This window comes from Bombus flavifrons, chromosome 5, assembly GCF_040668555.2.
Source record: "Bombus flavifrons isolate JBK064 chromosome 5, iyBomFlav1_principal, whole genome shotgun sequence".
In the NCBI taxonomy this organism is placed as follows: domain Eukaryota; kingdom Metazoa; phylum Arthropoda; class Insecta; order Hymenoptera; family Apidae; genus Bombus; species Bombus flavifrons.
This window is the reverse complement of record NC_138446.1, coordinates 12587894-12610242: the sequence shown is the minus strand read 5'-3', so window position 1 is coordinate 12610242 and position 22349 is coordinate 12587894. Positions and strand designations below refer to the sequence as shown.

The 22349-nt window shown below is 36.7% G+C and overlaps 1 long non-coding RNA gene across 1 annotated transcript; it reads right to left on the bottom strand.

The window, feature by feature from the left end:
* Positions 1-8411: 8411 nt before the first annotated feature.
* Positions 8412-8973, bottom strand: LOC138179854 (uncharacterized). The gene is made up of 3 exons (XR_011173134.1): positions 8950-8973; positions 8766-8880; positions 8412-8662 (listed from the first exon to the last, which is right to left on the bottom strand). It is a non-coding gene; the product is annotated as an uncharacterized LOC138179854 (long non-coding RNA).
* Between the last annotated feature and the right edge of the window lie 13376 nt (positions 8974-22349).

Sequence of the window (22349 nt, the reverse complement as noted above, 5' to 3'; positions counted from 1 at the left end):
GTTTTACAAGCAGAGGAAAGTTTCAAATTACGCAGCGGAAATGGATAAAACATCAACAAGTATTGAAAGCGCCTGTCGCCAAAAATCTTTTCCTTTCTTTCTTGCAACCATAACGAACTCTGCGCTTTTCATTCTAATGGTCTGACTGAATTCTCGTCGTTGTGGCAGGAACGCGTTGAAGACCTTCATTCGGGTTCGATTTAACTTCGCCGCTGGCGGCGTACTGTCGGAAGTTAAATTAGTAATAGAACCGTCCAACGGAGTTGCATCATGTTGTAACGAGAAACATTCATTCTACGGAAGGAAGGGCAGTCGCATAAATATATTATTCTGACAAACATAAATATCATAATTTCATAAAATCCTAATTAACGCGAAAGTCTTCGTCTTCAGTTAAAATGTCTTAATTTTCGCTTCGTGCCTTAGCGGCTGTTTAAGATGCTTTTTCTTATTAAATATTCCAGTTATATTGTATTTAGCTTTCGAAGAAATCAATTGATTCTACCGGATGGTAAAATTAATATATGATGCGATTATTATTACGATTATAACGTGGTGTAATTAAATATGCCATAATATAACTTAAGCACGTTTCGTTACGAACAATTAATTTCAACGACACCCTTCTGTATCTCCGATAATTTTATTTTGGAACGGCATTAAATTATTTCCGCAATAAGCAATTCGATTGTCAGCAGTAAAGTGAAAACAAAATTATACAACTGTCCCTGTTTGTAATCCAGTGGACTATATCGTTTTATACCTTTATTTATCAGAAAAATAATCGATTGATCTTACATATTAGTGGATAGAAAATAGACACAATACGTATGGAAGATTAAAAATACTTCTTAAACGTATTACAAAGTTGACAAAATTCTCATACTCTTGAAAACAAAAAGAAAGGGAAAAATGCTAGATCTTCCTTGAAGCATCACAAATAAATTTTCTATTGGATGGCAACATTGCAAACCGCAATGCGGTTTCTTCAACGTGATCGCGTTTATCGCGCTTATCCCTAAAAAGGTTTCACTAATATTAAAATCAGACTGCAATCACGGCGTGACGACCATTAGAAATTTTCAATGAACCGAAAAACCGTGGCTCGACAAGACTATTACAGAATTTCCATTCGACATCAACACTGAAGATTTCCCGGGCCGAGAGAAAAATTCTCTCGTTCCATCTTTGTCTCTGACTCCGTCTCTCTCCATTTTTTTTTCTTCTCACATGTTCGTACCCGACGAGTCAGCTCATCGACATTATTACACGATGTCACTCGAGGTACGTAGTATCGATTTCGAATCACACTGGCGGACCAATGGAGAAATTTAATTGGGGGCCGCGTAATTCCCAGTTCAATTCGAGCCAGCCTGCAAACGCTCGACGTGCCGGAAAAAATTACCTACCCAGAATGCACTCGCAGAAAGTCGAAGCTATCCACATTGGTTGCGCCGCTAAAATCACTCGGGGGAAAAATTTATCCATTAAACCGATCGCTACCTGCAAAGATCAGTCATTGGTAACGTTACACAACCGATCTCCACTTTTATTTCCAGCGATGACATTTAATCGACTGTCAGAAGATCTACGATTCCGTGTCACACAATATCATTGAATTCTAAGAAAAAGAAACGAGCCTTTCACAATTGACTTGATGAAGTGCAAAGTTTCTCCAACTTCTTTTCATTAAATTAGTATTTAATTGGACAACAGGCTTTCGTTAAATTATTGGAATATTTCGATGAAATATCAGTCGTTTAGATGTGGTATAAACATCGAAAGATAATTGTAACGTATGTGTAATGGAATCAAATTTAATCATAAATTTGTCTGGGATTATATATATGCTTAATTAATTTGGTGGCTATTTGTTCAATTTTAGATAAACATATGTGTACGACGATTATACGTGTGCGAGCTGACAGATGGGCGATAATAAAGCACATTGGGTTTATTTATGGAAAACGTAATTATACATAAAACGAGGAAGAGAAAATTCGCGATAACTTACGTATCAGTGTGAGAAGACTTACTTACTTAACAACGTACATGCTTTCGCATCGAGTAAATCGAACGAATTTAAAGCGTAAAATTTATATACTGAGATGATAAAAGGTATTTATACACCGTTGTATTTATTATAGAATTTATATTAGCAATTAATTCAATTCAAGTAGATTAGATTTCGTGCAATTTAGCAATACTTTCATGTGGCTACAGCAAAACGATATTGTAAAAACGAAAAGTAAGACCTGCTAAGAAAAGACGCTTTATTGGAAAATAAGGGCATGTACAAATACCTTTTATAGTCACTGTACATCCTGTACGCCTATCAGTTCGATTAGATATCTTCAATTTATCTATTTTTATACATCCCTTACATTCCATGAACCTCAACTACAATTCGGTTCGTTCTTTCTTCGCGTAATACCAAAAAAGAAATACTTACAAAGGTAAAATGGGAAACGACTGTGAAAAGGAAAAGAGATAGAAGCAGAAAATGGTGATTCAAGGAGACGGTAGATGTAAGACTGGACAGAGTGCAAAGCACGAGACCATCAAAGGGAATGCTAAGGAAGCTCTTATCCAATTTTTCCAAGGGAAATCTTTTCAAACTATTTAAATCGCACTGTTGGTTGTACCTATTACAAGCCGGCGTAATTCGCCAGAACTATGCAGAAAGTATTCCAGGCGGAAACAGGGAACAAACTATTCTGCGTTATATATATGCAACTTTGAGATTTCTGGCAACCAACGAAAAGCCACAGTAACTCGCCGCACTAGCACCGAATGAATTCAGACGAAATTACTATTGCAGGGATAACAGCTTTATTTAAAACCACATCTTAGCGTTCGATTCTGTCGCGAAAAGATTTCCAATTACAGTCACATTGCTAATTCCGAAATATCAGAGTTGGCAAATTATATATATTTGATTTCTAACATTTCCAAAAATTCCAATTCCCCGTTTAATCCAATTTACGATTTATTTAATTAGCATGACGTTCGATATAATTAATGAAATTATAATTGATGTAATGGTATCATAATTATTTGCTATTATGATCGGCTTCGCGAACTACATGGAAACCTTAACGTTATAATTGCTAGAACATAGCGAATCAAAGTTACGAGACGCTCTACCAACTAGTATCACACATTCCTGTGGATAATTTTAACGTTTCAGAGAATTTGGCTGCGTTTCCGCGACGATTACAATTATTTCTAAAAATGCACTTAAAGATCTAGCGAGGGAATGCTCGTTCTTCCTTCGCTTTAATAAAACTAAAGTATAAACGAGCCATTCATTGTTTTGCCATTTAGCGTTTGTTCGCCGAATCGTTCGCTCGCGTTCATCGTAAAAGATTGAGCTGTGTAAATGAGTTTACGAGCAGATTGCTGGATGGTCAAGTACACTACGCGAGCACGAGCGAATGTTTTTGCTCTCGTTTCATGTTCTTGCTCGTTTGATCTAAAAGTGCCTTTGGATATCACCCTACTAATAGAATACTATCACATACTATCCTGTAAAACAGTTTGAATGTAAGACAAACTCTAGCAATAAGAGATGTACGATACACTTACTTTCTTTAATTAACAAAATTTTCAAAACCGAAAGATTTTTACTTAGAAAATATCGATGTGTATTGAATCACAACGTTACGCATTATTCGTCACAGATCGTACAGCGGCAATTGCACAGGATTTCAACACGCAATTTAACAGCATGCCGCAGTCATGTCAATCGTTTTGTTTCTACGCTTAAGATCTTACAGTAAGTCTTGAAACTACGTTGTGTAGTGAATTCGTGAAAGGGAACATATGTGGTTGCCATTTAGGCGAGATTGCTTGCCCCAAGGGTTTAATAACAAGTTCCACTAATAGATTCTCAGCGTTGTACAAAGCGTATATTTGCCACGCTTGTCTTATATCGCTGTCTTAGCAAGCTCGATTAGACAGCAAAATTCGGATATCTATGACCAAATACGAAATGTCACGGTTTATTCCAGTTCCACTGCACTCCTATTCGTTACATTTATTGAAAAATTCTAATAAATACCCTAATACGTGTTTTAGAATACAAAGCACGTATGACGCGAACATAACAATAGATTTATAATAAAATAATTAGAAAATGAAAACGGCGAAGAGCAGTCAATTTTTATCGAATATTATACTAAACATGGATATTAAAATTTACGAAAAGAGAAGTAGAGCGCATGAAGTAGGAAACTAATTTCACGTACAGATGAAAGTTGTCTGCATCGATAAAATGAAAAATATTTCATTTGCCGACGCTAAAGCTGGATCACCGAGGAGTATACTCGATATACAAATTAAATTTCTTCAATAATTAAATTCTCAGCTTTCCAAAGTTTCCGACCGTAATTCTAGAGCTGGATTGATGAGTTCTAAACGATCCCTGAACGGTTTCCGTAACTTCGAAGCTCTGTGGACCGAAAAACGAAAGCTCCTTGAAGAATCTTCCCACTGAAATGCTTCCAGGTGGCACGTAAAGGAAATTGAACGCATTCCTCAACTGCGTTCCGTGCAAATAACGACTGAAACATGTCTGACAGACATGACTGATCTTACGCTTTTTATATATTATGCACACGTCCGCCTACTACTGGAAACTCTCAAATTCATAAATTCGAACGATACGTTTTAAACGATTCATAATGAGATATGAAATTCGATACAGTATATAGTATTCATGTGTATAAGTATTATATTATTTATAATATTTATGTATATCGGAAATAAGAAGTAGCTACGCAACAACGTAGGAACAGTAACGTAACTTCAAAGTTAGAATAAAGTAAAATATCGGAAGTTGAATAAATCATTCTTTATAAAATTTTATGAAACAATTAGATCCTTTCAACTCTTTCAGCCGAGTCTACGTTGAAACAAGTAATCGTTCAATGGTAATTTAGACAATTTAACGTACATAGTAAACCAATTGGAAGGAACTTTTCAACAGAAACTGTATGTACTTTTTCGCTGAACTAACTCGAGCAATTTTATTAAAAATTTTCAATTTCGGAGGTATACAATTACATTTGGCAGTACTATGTAAATGCATTTTAATCGAAGGTACAGCGAGGAAAAGTTATGATTCAGTTAGAAAAATTAACTTGATTTTGTAAATAGGATCGGTTTCATCATTTTCACGTTGCACTGCTATATTCTCATTTCGAAATATTGATATAATACCGGTTATAATTAAACGAATATTTCACACGCTAAAGGATTTTAGAGAATTAATTAAGCAATAATAACACGGAACAAAAATGAGATCATAATTATACGTTATTCGGCTGACTTTACGGTTCCTCTTTAATTAAATAATTGATTGCTTAATTGTAGCAGTTATAATATTTCAGTCATAAATAGTCATAACGGAACAACGTGTAGCATATTAGCTTAATTAGCAAGTTATTCGCGTCAACGAATGTTTCTGTGAGTACGCTATAACTAACCTCATCGATATGGACAACCTTAATATACGTTTCCCCTAATTTCTGAATTCTACTTTCAATCAAAATTCTTCGTTTGATGTTCCATAATGACTTCATTCGATATCGAGACGCGATAAAACTTCCTACTCGATGATCACTAAGAAACGGCTATATCGTGGAAATTAGGAAATGGAAGAGATTGGCTTTCTCTAGCGATTAATTATCCGAGAATTAAGATTAGGTTTCGAAAAAGCAATTAATTCGAGGAGACGATAGCAATGCCTTATATTTATCATGCGCTAATTTTGACAGATTTTAGGGTTGGCTGGTGAATTGAAACGAAAAGCGTGTTGCGCCGCAGTAGCCTCGTGGTGGGCACGATCAATCGTTGCCGCGAATTATTCAATGTTATCGTTATCATAAATTCGGCGGCAGCCTATTCTCGCGTACTGCGCGCGCCACTCTTGGAATGATCCTGATAAATTATCGAGCGTAGGGTTGCGCGGCTGCAGCGCCGTCGACTGCGCTTAAATTTTCATAGCAGCCACAGTCCCGTGCCCGTAAATCCGATTCTAAAAACGTTTCCTGATTGATCTATCGAACAACTATCGTTTTTCCATCGTCCCAATTCGGTCGGGCAACGTTCGTCAACCTGTTGTGATTTTTGTTATCTTCCGCGTTCCCGAGCACCGCCTCTTCTATCGTGGATAATACGAATACAAACACGATTCCCAACCGACGAAATATTTCACGTTCCGACATTCACCCTTTTTAACACGCATCCGCGAAAAATATTTATTTTGCATCCCTTTCGATGGGCGTTCATCTTTCATTCGTTAAACTTGCTTGTCTAAAGGTTTTCTGCCGGGATTTTCCTCCATTGGAACCGACGATCCAACAAACTATCGATGGCACTATTCCAGATTATATTTATCGTTATCGCCGAATGATTAAAGTAATTGCTATTTTGAAAAATTTGATTTTGATGTGGATTATAAAATATTACCAGGCTAAACCTGCCTTCTCCGGCTATAAATTTCTGTGACGTTAACTTCTAAAAAGTATACTCCCTTTTAAAATATAGCCATCATAAGCTGTACATACATCGATATGTAATACACGTTACGGACATCTTTCTCTGTAACAAGTTGTTGTAAAAACATTTACTAAAATACGTTAACGTCTATATCGGGACTAATTTAATTTGCAATTTTGAAAGATAATCAGAAATGTGAAATAATTAATGTACTTGATTATAATATTTCGATCGACAATACTTATACTAAAGCGTAAGGCCAAACGTAATCCACGTATCTACACGTACATATTTATCTGTCCGATTTGAATTTAGAATGACAGAAATGAACGTAAATCTACGCTGATTTGAATAATTTCGATTTCTCGATCGGATGGATATGAATTTACATCGACGCTGGATAGAAACGTGGAAAAGAGGGTGGAAAGCAATAACTTCACAATAATAAGTGGATATCTTTTAGTGTGGTGGTGTTTCGAAGAAAATGAAATATTATTTTTACTAAAACTAATCGTTGAAGAGAGTTAGTAAAATTTCGTAAGATTTAATGGTTATTAATAATAATTGTACCTATATACGTTAAATTCTGGAGATATGAAAATTAATTCTCATCAAATTTAGATAAATATTAATTTTGAAATAAAAATATTCTTTCGATTTTATTTCGTGGGCGGTGAATTCTGAGCAGTTTTACAAAATACAATAGTAACACGATATCCCGCATCTCTTTCCGCATGAACACTTGGCAAGAATTCTGCATCAACAATAGGAGGAAAATGTTTCAATATACGATATAATTCAAGTATCCACAACACTTGCATAGCAACGTGAAATACAGATGTCTATTGTTAACAGAACGACTTTGAAAGAACAATCTGGCGTTTGTCATCGAATATATTTCTTATGCTACAGTGCAAAATCTTTATCTCCTCTGTGAACTACGTCTTCAAAAATATCCAATGCGCGGAGAAAAACTCACGTTTGAAATAAAATTGGCATTATAGTTTTGGAATTTCATAAAAAATTTTACTCTTAACATTACGCGCAATTAGGTCGAAAATAATTGATTAACTTTCTGGAAGAAGTAATTGATTGATTTCTAGAATATTAATACGCAGCTGAGATTTCACCGAAATATTCAACGAATACGAATATATCTGTTTGAAATTAAATTCGAAATTTGAAATTAAAATAATATTTCCACGTAGATGTTCTTTCTGAAGAATTTATTCTATCGTCTAGTGGTTGAAAAGAAGGAATCGCTGCTCAGATTTACTTTACTTCGAAGGTAAAGAAAATGAGAAATACCTGTAAAGTTTGATATAGAAATCGCTCGAAATTACTCGGATACAGTGCTGATCAGAGTGAATGACTTATGTCGAATGACTGCGAAGTAAGGAATTTCTGGAAAAGGTTTCCATCATGAACTACACCTCGCGGAGATTGGACTGCATCTTTTACGATAGAGCCGTGAATATCTTAAATTCCGCAGCTCTGCCTTACTATCCGAAGACGTAGTCTAAATTACGCTCTTATGAAGCGAGACAGTTCCAGGCTTTTTGGTGCATGCGAGTATAATCTTTAATATTTCATTTTACTTTTCAAAAAATGATAAATAAAAAAGCTATACTTAGTCCAAAGATGTTGCTTTCGTTCGATCTGAAGTTCGTTAATATGTGTGAAGAGGAAGACAGTACAGGGAAATTTGACACGGACAAAGGAAAGGCAAACGAGAGAACTTTCCCAATTTAATTATTTCTTTAAAGTGAGGAATTGTTGAAAGTATTGCTCTCCTTGACGTATGCAAAATCCTACTTGTTGAATTATACATGACCGTATTCTTAGCAGTGTTTCCTGAGTTTTCAATTACTGTAGAGGCTGAATGATAAATTGTCTCATTTAATCAACGTTTTCAATATCTTAGGAATTTATTATTGATTTTACATTGAATAGTAGCGATGTTTATAAAGTACATAATAGAATCGCGCGATTGAACAGTCTCGTTATTAGTAGACGCTCGCGTATTTCATGTATTTCAAATTACTGGAATAAAAATAATTTATTCTACAAAATACATGTATACATAATGTATTTGTAGTGTAAGTTATCCATCGTCCATATTTATCGTGCTCGTCATTTCAGCATCCTGTTGATCAAGCTGTTGATGCCATCCCATTAAGAAAAAGTAAATTTTAATTATCGTAAGGCACACCGCTCCAATTAAATTGTCCAATCTTTCAGCCAAACAGTAATGATAGTACCTAAATCTATTGAAGTAGTACTTCAATGTGTTTCTCGGCTTCTCTTGTACGTTTTTCTCATCTTCTTGATTAGCTGTTGAATTTTCTACGTCCGTAGTCTGCAGGGCTTTGTTTCCTGTTAATGAAACCTGTTGCGGTAAAACTACGGCTCTAGATATTTTGTATAAAGGCTGATAGAACTTACGTCGTTTAACAATTCTCTCCATATTTATTATTTTTGTATTCTAGTGATTTTCTCACGAGATCACAACTGACTGCCTGCAACATGTGTATAAAACTAAGATAAAACCTGAACTGACATACAGACTGACGTACGCTTAATTAAAAATACATCTTGTGAATTCCTTAACTGTTTCGACTTAAAGAAAGGAACGATTCCTGAAAAGGTAATGTCTCTCGTTTCTTTTAATTTTTAAATAACGTAAAGTGGAATAAAGCGCTCGAATATCCTTTTCCTTCTAAATCACTTCAGTGCTCCTTTCTAACTTTCTTCAAAACGGTCAGTTACTTAAAAGCTTTAAAGAAGCAAAGTCGAGAAGATAAATACCGAAAGTTTCGTACGAATATATCTAAATTAAATTTCCAGTGTTGTTTTCAATATTTTTGCAACAACCTCTGTATAAAATGATTAATATAATCTATCATACGTGAGTTTAATCGTATCAAGAAGACGAAACCTCATGAAGATGGAACTACATAGGTACATACATTGTCTCAGACAGCATCCTATCTTGAAAATCACTTTTGACCTTTAAAAATTGAAAAAACACCATTTAAAACTTAAAAATTCAACGACGATTCGGACGAAATGAAAAATTCATAAAAGAGTTGGTGCGCGAACGAAATACGTTGCTGTCGCGTGTGACAATCATAGGTTTCCTTAAATTACAATAGGACGAGAACCGTGTCCCGGAGATTTCGTTGCTGGAAAACGTGTAATCTCGTCACGCGTAAAATGGGAGAGAACAAAACCCGATTACAATTCCACGCGAACGTATTTCAGCGCTCCGAAACGTTTTATCTAGTGACGAAAATGGAGACTGCCAATATTTCGTAAACGAAATTCTATTTTGGTCGGTCGCGCGTTATGCCGAAACACGACCGTAGCGGTAGAAATATTTCCAAAGCGACACAATTAAAATATGCCAGAGAAAAGGATTGCTCGAACGCTAAAGTTATCTCGAGTTTCGGTAAAAAAAAAAAAAAAAAACTATAAAAGAAAGAAGAATGAAACGCCATGTATTCCGCTTGCAACGTGCTAAAGCAAAATACGCTTTAGCGATGACCTATAACTGTTCCATTTGATACAATCTATGTATGTACATGTTAATATACGCTCCTTTTATTCTCCGCACTTTTTCTCTCTAACATGTTTACGTGCATTTATTTCGTTTATGGCAGCATTTATCTTTTTTATGCTTCGTATGACAATATATCGAAGAGCAAAAGACAAAACAAGATATATGTGCTTGGTAAAGTCTCGGTTTCATATTAATAGTATATCTTCCAACGAAAATTAAGATCATATAGTATAAAGAAAAAATTATGAAAGATAGACAGGAATAAAAATGTTTAAGCTCGTGAGGTCGATTTTACACCTTGAAGACTGCATAACTAATCTCTGCACGTTGATACTTCGAACCATACTTATCTTTAACCCCCTCCTGTACTTTAGCGATGAAGATTTTGGCCCAAACATGAATATCGCGAGTCTGACTAGCGACCAGATACTTGGACCAAACGTAAACATAACAAGCCGAGCTCGCGGACTGTTCTTTTTTTTTTGCCCGTTACGATCGCGACTGAATGTTAATTTCTGTTTACGAGCATCAGTCTGGTCTGTTTCGTCGAACTAAATGGCACGGGAAGGGGTTAAGGCTACTCATAAAACTGTATCAGGCTTCGGTGTTTAGCGTCATAGCGAAATACTATTCGCAATGAAGAAGAGTTTTGAAAAATTAAACACTACCTATAGAATTTTATTCTATAACTTTCATTCCAATTACATTGTATAATTTCGTAGAAATAGCCATATCTACAGACAATAATATTGCTTCGAGCGTCTAATTCATATACTACTTTATTGGGAAACAAAGATACATAAACGTGATCGATAAACGAAAAAGAGAAACGCGAAAACTCCATTATTTTCCGAAATGGAGCGAAGGGAAACGGCAGAAATTGAAAAACAGCGATCGAACGACGTATCTATTCGGATGGTTAATAAGGTTGAAATTCTCCGCGTGTTCGTCAGGAAATTAAGGAAACGTATTTTCCTTAATTACACGGTGTCTGGGAAACGATCGATCGAACGCGTTCACGGTTGACAGAGCGTCAGGAAGCGTTTCGAAATGCTCGACAAAACAGCGGCTCCGAATGAAAATCGAGTCTCCGTTCGATTTGACCGTTCTGCTCGGCAGAGCGACATCGAAACACCGAGTGTGAACGAACAAATGATATTTCCGTATTATCGTCGTTATCGAGAAACAATAGGTGTCACGTTCCATGCAGCCAATACCGAAGGTCGGTCGCATGTTTTTCGCGAAATTTCGAGAACGACGTTGAACTCACGTATTTTCTAGCAATTTCACGTTCGATCATTCGATTCCCTGGGATAAAACCGCCAGACCTGCATTCATCACCGCGAATGCTGTTTTTTATAGACGAATGCGCTGCGTCGGCATGAAAAAAAAAAAGTTGAAGGTTGTTTAATGTCTCTCTCTCTTTCGCTCCTCGGCTCTTTTTTTCCTCTTTTTCAGAGGCTGTCTCGATTTAGCTCCCAGGAGGTTAAGCGATACGCCTAGATATACGACGCGTCGATACGAGCAAGTGCATTGAAGTGGAGTTTTTGACGGATTGCCGGCAAAGAATTCGACTATTCCTCCGTTTACGACATTAATTTCAAATAGATATGAATATCGATCTTTCCTCGTTGCTAGACATATTTATTTTCCTTATCGCCTGCCAGAAATGGCGCTGAATTTTACGTTCGAAGAAATACATACGAGTCTCGTAAAATTGTCGACGATCTACGTAAATGATAATTAATATCATTGATATATGTATATAGAAATTATTTATAATAATTGAGTTCCCTTTCCCAAACGTTCGATTTTGTATAGAAATGTAATACTCGCGTAACACGATGCCGCAAACCAACAATTGTATCGTATCATTGCACTAGTGATTTCAAATATAGTAATCGCAGAACGATTTTAATCTTAGGCTTCCAGTGGTACAGCGTAAGTCTCTGGTGAAAACCACAAAAGCCCGACAATATTGATTAACGCCGGGAATTCCTTTCACCATCGCCATTACTTTTACTTTAAACGTGACAAAGAGTACCTCGGAAGAAGATAAAAAACGCTTTATCGCGCAAAGCATTCCCTGATAATTTAAATACCTTTAATCCGAGCCACTTCAATCCTTCCGCTGAACAGGCAATTATTCTTTGTATTTCGTTAATTACAAGAAAAGGAAGAAATTAGAGAGAATTATATATCTGTTTACTCAAACAGAAAATTTCTGTAGCGCCTTAGAAACTACCGACGACCGCCTTACCACTGATATTCTATTTCACTTTTATTGACTATATGTAGTGTACGAATAAAAATAATTGCTAAAAATTAATTATCAAATACCTGAATAGTTTTCTATCGTCGCAAGTAATTACGATTTAAATATCCAAGTTAACTGTACTGCTTCAAATACCGATTCATAATGTACTGGCGTATGTTCATTTGTCACTTGCGAGCCAAATGATATCCAATTCGTAGGTCGTGCGACAATGTTAGAAGTAATAAAACCTTGAGTACAATACATTCGATAATATTATCGACTACGCTTATCACACTTAAACGATTTTTACTGGCTATTCAGCAAAGTTTTAGTAGCGCACTATTATTTTTAGCAAATATTGAAACAATGCCTCGTAATATTTAATACACGAGACGAAATAAACGTTAAAATAATCAAACGTAAATTCCACATAGCGAACAATGTGACATTGATACGATAAATAGATTCGAAGTTACGGAGAAGCGAACCAGAAGCAACCAGAGCTTTCGTGAAAAATGGTAAAAATTTCGTTGGCCGTGCGTGACCAGAGTCCAATACAGCGGATCGTTTCCTCGAATTTCCTTTCGCCTTTCAACTCCGTCTTTCTGTCTTCCAAATACACGTCGATTTCTATAATCCTGTTTCATAGCCTCGCCGCAATATATTACGATTAAAACGATACATTCTGGATTCGATCCCTTATCTCACCATTCGCGTATTACAATATTGATTCTGTTCGAGCCACGACGAAATGAACCGTGAATAAAATAAATTCGAGATTTGATTTTCCAACCAGTGAATATCGAAGGTGGTACGAAGTAATTTCCAAGCGTATCGCTGATTTCGTTAGCAACGGAATCCTTAGAACTGCAGAGGAAATCTTTCCTGTAGAACAAGAATTCCTTCGGTAACTTTATCCCACTGCGTTCCCTTTCATGAAAAATGGGATGGCAGAACTGCTGCCTGGGTAGGACAGAAAATTAAACTAGGATAATGTGCTGTTGCTCCATTCAAATCCATAAGACCATTCTTTTACCTTTCTCTCTAAAAACGCCATTTTCTCGTTCATTCGATTCGATGTACGCCGAATGGTCACGTCGAACTTAAAATCCCTCTAAAGCGCTTGAAAATCAATTCCCGGCTTTATGCATTAAAAATCCAATTTGAACGCGTGCTTCGCATAGTTCTATAAATAATTTACGGAAAGTATCGTATATAACACGCGTCGATGAATTGACGCGTTTTAAAGCGATAGTCATCGCAAAGCTGTTAAAAAGTGATTTATATAACGTTGCTTCATCGAGCAATCTTGTTAGTGGCAGGCAAGTGTGATCGAGTTTGCGCGAAATCTGCAAGTAAATTGAAGAGTTCAATCAGACAGACCAATGAAAACCGATGGGAATGATAACGAGCATTTTTCTCAATTATATACTATGCTGATATATCTATCGCATTTACGGTTGAAACCGTGCCGATCGCTATTGTTTTCCTTTTTAACGATACTTCTATGTTTCGTTGCTACTGAAATATAAATTAATAAGATGGAATAACGCGCAGGCTAGATATATATTAAATTAATAATTAAGCGAAGGATCGATTGATTTCGTTCAAAGTGCAGGACATTGAATCAAAGAACCAATAAGGAAACGTGAACTGCAGGTGACATCCATGCTAGTAAGAAGAGTGAAAATTCTTTATTAAGGAACTTATCGTTTCTTAAATAATATCGGAAGCAATTCACGTTTACGCATCAATTATCGAAATTCTGGGAAATTATAACTTGATCGAGATTCCAGACAAAATTTAATTACGGTAAAAAGTTTCAAAGGCTGACAGACATGTAATTTGTAAGATAATAGAGCAGCCGCCGATAAAAGACGGCTGTGTCCTAATGGAATGAAGTCTCACCCATACCAAGGAAAAGATGCACAGTCTTGTAGAAATTCAGCTGACGTTTCATAATCACATCTTTTTCTAAAAATCCTTTCTGTCTGTTGTGATGAACTACATTAATTCTTGGAAATACAACAGGATGTTTAAAGGAACTCGCTATTAAGGACAGCACCAAGTTATGTCTAAATGAATAATTTCCGCGCCCTTTGCGCTGGCAAACAACGAACGAGATTAGCAAGCTAATTAGTCAAATAACGTAGCTCGTCCAAACGCGCGATTAATTCTCGAAACGTTCAACTTGTTAGAAACGATCTGTCAACCACTCTGGATCGATATTCACATTAAAACAAACTGGCGTATATCGAGCTACTCGAAAGTAACATTGTTCTCCTTATTCGATAACTTTGTGCAGTTTCGAAAAAGGACACAACGACGCTTCACGCGTAATTCACAGATCATCTGATTAGTTTTGGTAAAGCGTAATGTCAAGTTTAAAAATGTAGTTGCCATCCTTTGTATTTCCATAGCGAAACGAGTAGAAGGCGAAGGAGATTGCGTTAAGGAGATTAAATGTATTCGCGAATAAAAGGGATTCCTGTGCACGCGTTTCAAGGGCACAAAGAAAATTAGAGTGGAATGGAAAGGAAGGAAAAAATAAGAGGAAGGAAGGAAGCGACGTCGGTAAAAGGGAGAACCGGCAGGATAAAATCGCTGAAGGTGAGCGAACAGTAAATCTCGCGGTACTGCGTCACGACGACGAGACGATTTGCAGTCGGCGCTGCCACTAATTGCATGTCAGCCCCAATGTTTTGCGTTTTATCTGACCGGCATGTCGCTCTTGCTATCTACCATCCGTTAACTGCCGTGTGAAATTCCACGGTGCAGAACCGTGTGTCCCTCGCTGCTCGAAACGCGGATGCTCCATCGAGCCCACCATCAACGATTTCATTCGTTATTGCACGCTGTTTAAAGAACAAGATTTTTACGATCTTTTCGTATGTTCTATACTACGATACTTAGATAGTGTTGCAGTATTAAAGAACGCATCGTTGCGTCCATATTTTCGGGTAAACCATGAACGTTTAATAGATCCGTTCTTTGCATCTGTTCTTCCTTTTTTCCACGCTTCCTTGTCTGTTCTTCCTTTTTTCAAACCTCTCTCTTTTCTTTTTACCGGTCGAGAAGGATATTTGTCGAAGCTCGCACGCCACGTACGCAAGGTTGTGACGTGTTGTAGGCCTGTACAATAAATCGTTCAATTCAGGCTATTGTAGCATGACGTATCATGTGACTCTAGGGCGATTGCCTAGGCAGAACCATCGTTAGTATCGGATATCGATTATGTATGGGGTACCTTTCACGTGAAATTTATCACTCAAAAAGATGAATTTAGCTGTGTTCCCAACTTATGATCGTTGCGAGATAAGCTACGAACAAATTCGATACGCGAGCAAAATGTTACGATCAAAGGTGTATATAACAGCGTAGACAAAGATCGGTGTGATATTGAATCGTTATATGTAGACTACGAAATATGAGTGTCCAAGGCAGATATCAAGTACGTTACTCTGGCCGGTTTTCGAACATTCGACGATAAGTCGATTATTGAGTTTTCCATGATAAAACGGTATAACGAGAAGGAATACGACTTACGTATTTCCTTGTTTTTTATGGGCTGACGAAAATAAAATCAATCACGTAGAAAGCCTTAACTTTTGATATGTAAAACAGAGCCTCGCTGTTAAATTCTGTAGACGCGTTCTTATTTTTTATACAGGAATCCTATCAGCTGAGTCAACACGCCAATTTACCATACGTTCTAGTCATGACCCGGCCTCTTTCGTGGCGCGACTTTCAGACAGTGGTAGGAAATGGAAGGATTAGAAGACTGCGAAGAACGTGGTGGAGGATTTGGTGGAAAACGCAGAACCCACTTAAGGGCGAAAATTTTCGTTGAAAGTCGGCAAATAAATAATTCTTGAACGAGGCATTTCCGCGGAACGAAGACCCACCTTTCCCTAGTACAAACTCAGTTCGGATTCTCTATCCTCCTTTCTAGTTCAGCCAGATCCAAGAGCGACCTTCCTTTCCTCGTGGGACAGCCACCCTTATCAACCATTGATTTACATCTCGAATTGTTCCTGCGGGAACCCGCCTACCTGTCGCACTCCTTCCGTTCCTGTTTTTCTTTGCCGACATTCGGGCGACTTCGTCATTCGACTTTTCGTTTTATCCTCACTTCTGGCTTCTGCACAATACCCTCACCCGTGACCACTGTGCTCTACTGCTTTCATTCCTCGATATACGATTCACGCTCGCTCCTAAATTGTGCGATGATACATGTCGGCTTTCACTTCTAATTTCTATTTTTTATGATAGATTAACTTCCCGTAAACAAGTTTCTTTCGTAGCGGACAAGCTACGTCGATATTCAGTTCATTTTCTTTTTCTTTCTTATTATTCCAAACTCTGAAAATACCCGGAAAAATTCTGATGTATTTATCGAAACCTTTACTACGTTGTACGATCAGATTTTAAATCAAACGTTTGAAATAGTTTTCAGGTAAGATACAAATACGTTTTGGAAAGATTCACAAGCGAAATTTTATTTGAAGCGTAAACAGATTACCTACGCGTGGTTGTAAGAGATGGACTTGTTAATAGGTACGTTAGGTAGTGAAAAATAGTACTTCACGTTTGGAATAATTCCTGCTTTTTTCGTGTAGTATATACACACAATGTCGTACAACGTATAGAGTCCCAAATTTCTCAATTACCTAACCATTGTTCTTGCAAAAAATAAGCATAGTTCGATAATCACGGAGTACTTTCAGGAAAATGCGTCGAAACAATGACGACATGGAAAGTTATGATCGAATAATCACCGTGAATAATGAGAAAAAATTGAAACCATTAAAAAAGAATACACGAAAACTTACTAGACACTAGATGGTAATGAGAAAAATCGAGCAACGATAAACCAGACTATTTTGCTAATAGATTCTTCAACGAAATGAAAAGACCGCAGCCGATACTACGTTTAATGGAGTAGAAATAACGTTCATAACGAGAACTTTGGAAGATGAATCCTCACACACTTTGGTTTTTATACTGTTCATTCCCAACCCTGCACACTGTACACTGTACATTATCTTTCTTGCGCATTCTCGTTTGCTCGTTAGCACGTACAACCAAAATTACTAAATTCTCTCTCTACCAGAATAATATACAATTAAAACGTAATCAAATTAGCTGAACATATAAACACCGTAGAAATAAAATTGCATGAAGGATACAGTTGGAACGATCGATCCGATTTAATATATATAAAGTGAACTAATATTTTATCAAGTTATTTTTCGCAAACATATTATTCATTTGATGAAACTTCTTAAAAAGCTACTCTGGCTTTATTGGCATGTTTCAAGGATTCCTGGCCGATCAAAAGTTATAAGGCTTTCAAAATGCCAGCTAAAGATTCAAGAGTTTTAGAAGTTTCAAAGTTTCCCAGAATTTCAAGAGTTTTTAAGATTCTCGATATTTACAATACTTTCTGTTCACGATCGTTCCGTGAAATTATTTTCCAAATTTAAGATTACGTGCTCGAAGTGCCCGAGATCGCATTGATTTAGAGGTTTTTAAATTGCTCCCTCGTTAAATACTCGGTACGATTAAATCGACATGCAGAGGTTTAAGAAATTATTTAACATTTTCGATAGAAATATCGTAATATCTGTTTTATATATTTTATGAATAACAATTTAATTAAACTGCCATGTATCGTAATAATGATTAATGCGTTAAAGTGTCTTGGAACTTCTCTTGATTAACAGTTACCGCGGTTTAAACCTCATCGAGTTCATTTGTCATTCAAGCGGTTCAATATGTTAGAGTGTCAGCTTGTCAAACTAACAACGCAACGACTTATCTAATAACATCTGTACTCTATGTAGGCGCAACCATTATACATACGAAGTTTCATTAATCTGTCACATATTCTTTGAACGTTAGATCAAACTAAAACCGCCGGAGGTATACATATACTATAAGACATACATTGCATGGCTTAAGATCAAAGTTAATTTTCAACTATCCGACACATACATCGTATCTGATTTGCGAAAATATGAAAAATAAATCAGTTATATTCTCTACGAAACATTCGAACAGACAAAAACAATTTAATATCATTTAATATCACACCTATCAATCATTTATACATACATCAAATGATAAATTCCCTCTATAACTGCACGCATTATGAAGCATCGAATTCATTATACATGTCCCTTTATGCAGAAGTTAGAAATATTAATTAATAAAATTATTAACAAACTAACTTTATCAATAAAGCGAATTAACCTCTGCACCACTAAATTAATATCTTTCAATAATAAATGTCATATGATTTGTAGCCATTACCGATTATGTATATATTAATACCTGCCATTATACTAATCGAATCATTTAACCTGTTTGGTTATCATTTTACCTAATCATTAACCTATTTTCTATACAATTTGTAATACGTCGTTCGTTATTCTGTAATATATTGTTTACTTCTAGGACTCACAAAGTACGGCAAAATAGTTGCAATTGCTAGTCAAAGAGGCAACAAATAAAGCGATGATTTATCTTATTATTTACGATACTTCGTTATTCTTTCCGCTTACCACGTTACTTTTGCAGGTAGCCCCGAAATTCGATTTTCTCTTTCCGCCAACATACCCCCTGACACTTTAACTGTTCGTTCTATCTAGTCGGTACTCTATCTCTGTTTTTCCACGATTGTTTCGCGGATACACGATTAACCCAATAGCACCGAAAGAACGATAGAACAATCAGCAATAAATATAAAAAGAACGATATAACGTGTTTGGTGACAATTCGTTTTCCACTATTTCGCACGACACGATACCACGTTCGTTGTCGTCTAGTAATTTCTGCGGAACGTATACACAGTATATACAGGATTCTGTGCACCAGAAATCGAAACAGCCGCTACAAATGTTAGTGGTAGTTGCAAATATTAATGAAAGTCGCATCTAAGCAACTGAAACGTGATACACTGTTCCCATTAGCATTGTACATTAGAAAATAGAATGTATTAGCCCCAACAGCGGGCACAATCGAAAATTCATCGAACGAAAATAACAAATTCCAGTATGTGTGTACTTATATAAATGCAAACGTCGACAACATGCGTATATCAATAGAGATCGAACGTGTTGGTTTTACCGAGAATTCATTTTTTGACTGAATATTATACATTATAAAATTGTTTGTAATAACGGCTGAAATAGAACGTTCATTTAAAAACATGTAAATAGAAGCGGAGAAATGAAATACCTGTAACTGAATATTAATATTTTTACGTACTCTCTCGTCGCTGTTGCAAGACAAGATCATTTTAAATGTAATTAAATACGTGGAAAAAAGTAAACTAAAATTTATTTAATTAACGTAACATTGTCTAGGAAAAGTCGCGGAAATATTATATTTGAAATTCCGAATAAAATATATTTTGTGAATTAAATTTTAATTCCATATCTATCAGAATTACAGAGTTTTCACAGTTAGGTGGTGAACAATTGAAAATTGTTCAGCGTAGAAATTGTATTTCATTACGGAATACCTTTGACAATCAAAGTTATTTTGTAACCTTTGATAATAATCCGAAGCGTAATATATAAGGAAAAAAAGGATCACGAGAGAAGTGTTAAGAAAAGGCAAGGAAAACTAATTTGCCTTTACTGGAAATGATTGCATCCGTAGCAGTTGAGTACCGGTGTTTGCTCTCAAGAGATTAAGAGTTACCTACACGGATACTCTGTACTCGCGCGTATATTGGTCTGTCTGCGTGTCTCCATCGGGACACCCGAAAGAAAAGGAAACATCAGACCCACACAAAACAAAAAGGAACAAGTTTCAGGCAGAATGCACCCGGCACGTGTTACATTACATGCAACCATGCGATTGCTTCCCCATTCTAGTTGAACTCGTACTCGAATCCATGGACAAACATCCTCCGACAATCTTGCTGAACGAAAAGGCGTTTCCATCGGGATCCCTTTTCTTATTTACAGTAAGAGACGATTTCTCTCTGAAGTCTTCTTGCTCCGACATGTTGCTTACCTCGTGTAGGATTTATATTTTACGTTAAGAAAGTTCATGGAACTTAATCCCAATTTAATTAAAGGAAAGTTAATCCTTATAAGTTGTGAGGGATAATCGAGAGAGAATCGAAAATTGAAAATCTGAGTGGAACGGGATGAAATCTTAACTGAAATATTTATCATCTTCGATCCAATCAACTTACATTCGCGAAAGTTTTAGAATTTCATTGAACATGCTCTTCTACAATGATATATCACAGAGTGGTGACTGAAAGAGATTCGATAAAGTAGAGCTACATCGGTTCTTCTGAAAGTTACCTTTTGTTCTCAGATAGGAAACTTTCAACTTACTTATACATACGGATAGTAAACCTTTCGAAGGCTCCAGCACGACAAAATCATAATTTTATTCGCGGTAGACAACGTGTCAAGCGAATGTTCGACGACATTTGACTAAACCCCGGAAAGAAGCAGAAAGCAGGAACAATAAGTTGTTTAATCTTTGTGACATTCGAGTGCGAAGCCGGTAAAAATAAACGTAAAATCCGGTATCGTATAGAGAACAAGCATCGATCGACAAAATGGCGTCGGCAGGATTAATCTACTATTTTACAATAAAAAGTGTTCTAAAAAGATTGAACGGTAGGAAGGTTATTCTTTAAATTCGAACCATGCCTCACCGAAATATCTCGACTAGATCAACCATCAGAAATCGTGAGTTCTTCTACCGCGAGATTGAAAGGGTAACCTAACTCCTCTTCCCCCCCCCTCTCGCGGATGACACACTAAAATGCTATACCCAGACGTAAGAACGCAAGAGAACCTGATGAGCTTCCAGCTTTCCTCCTCATAGAATATAGAAGATAATGTGTCCTACCTTGTCTTCATCCTCCGCTATTCTGTCGGCTCTCCAAAGATCCTCCTCGGACACTACACTCTGACATGAAATAACGTCCACCACGACACTTATGAAAACGGGATCACGTAAGTGTGAACATGGAATTCTCTGGAATTCTCACTCACGGGCGACACCTTGTACGACGGAAGTAAATACACTGAGCAATATTACGCGCAACAAGAATTCGTAGACGGGGAAACGACAAGGTTATTCCGTCTGTCCGTCCCGTCGCGAAATACATTTCTTATTCGACCGAAACAACACATGACACGAAACGACCTCCACGGTACGCGGTCGCGATACATACGCGGAAAAATTTCGCCAGCTCTCGCCATGTCGCTTCATCGATCGTACTATTAATTATCGATATGTATCGTGAGCTCTGTCGAAAGGGAAACCTATGCGTGCGCATTTCAATGCGCATCTCGATAGCGCAACCGGGCTTTCGGCGGTTTTAATCGAATTTCTATGGGCGATCTTGATCATGTTTGCGCCTCGATACTTCTTCTTTTGTGTCGGAATATCACATCTTACATTTAGATGCGTCAAGAGTCTTAAATAAAACAGAACCATCGATAAGGTGTTGGTTACCTCAATCGAATAAAATGAAATATCAGAAATCTGAATATAAAAACAAAATTGGTCGTTATTCCTCTCATTATGAGTTCTCTTGATTTCGTTCCTGTTCCAGTTTCTAGGTTCTTCATTCTCCATTTCTTCGTCGCTACGCAGTGGCGAAGTTGGACGGAACTCGTTATCGGATAGAACGGCCGATTACCGCCTCGTCTCGAGTTCGTCCTCGACTTTTAACGCGATTATACGTTGCTGAAACACTAAATTGCACAGCGCAACGAGAGTTAACGCCTACGAAAACTGCAAATTCGTACAACGTACCTATGAACAGATAAACGAGCTTACGAAAGATAAAAATGTATTAGGTTCGCGCATGCCGGATGTCGTTTCCTGCAATAAAATTTTAACCATGCTAATCTTGGATTATAAAAAATGCTAACGAATAAATTCTGTGAACGGTCGCCAAATGATAGCCGTTATTTACAACTGGAATTCTATATAATTGAATAGAAACCTCGAATAAAAGCCTATATACCATTTTGTTTA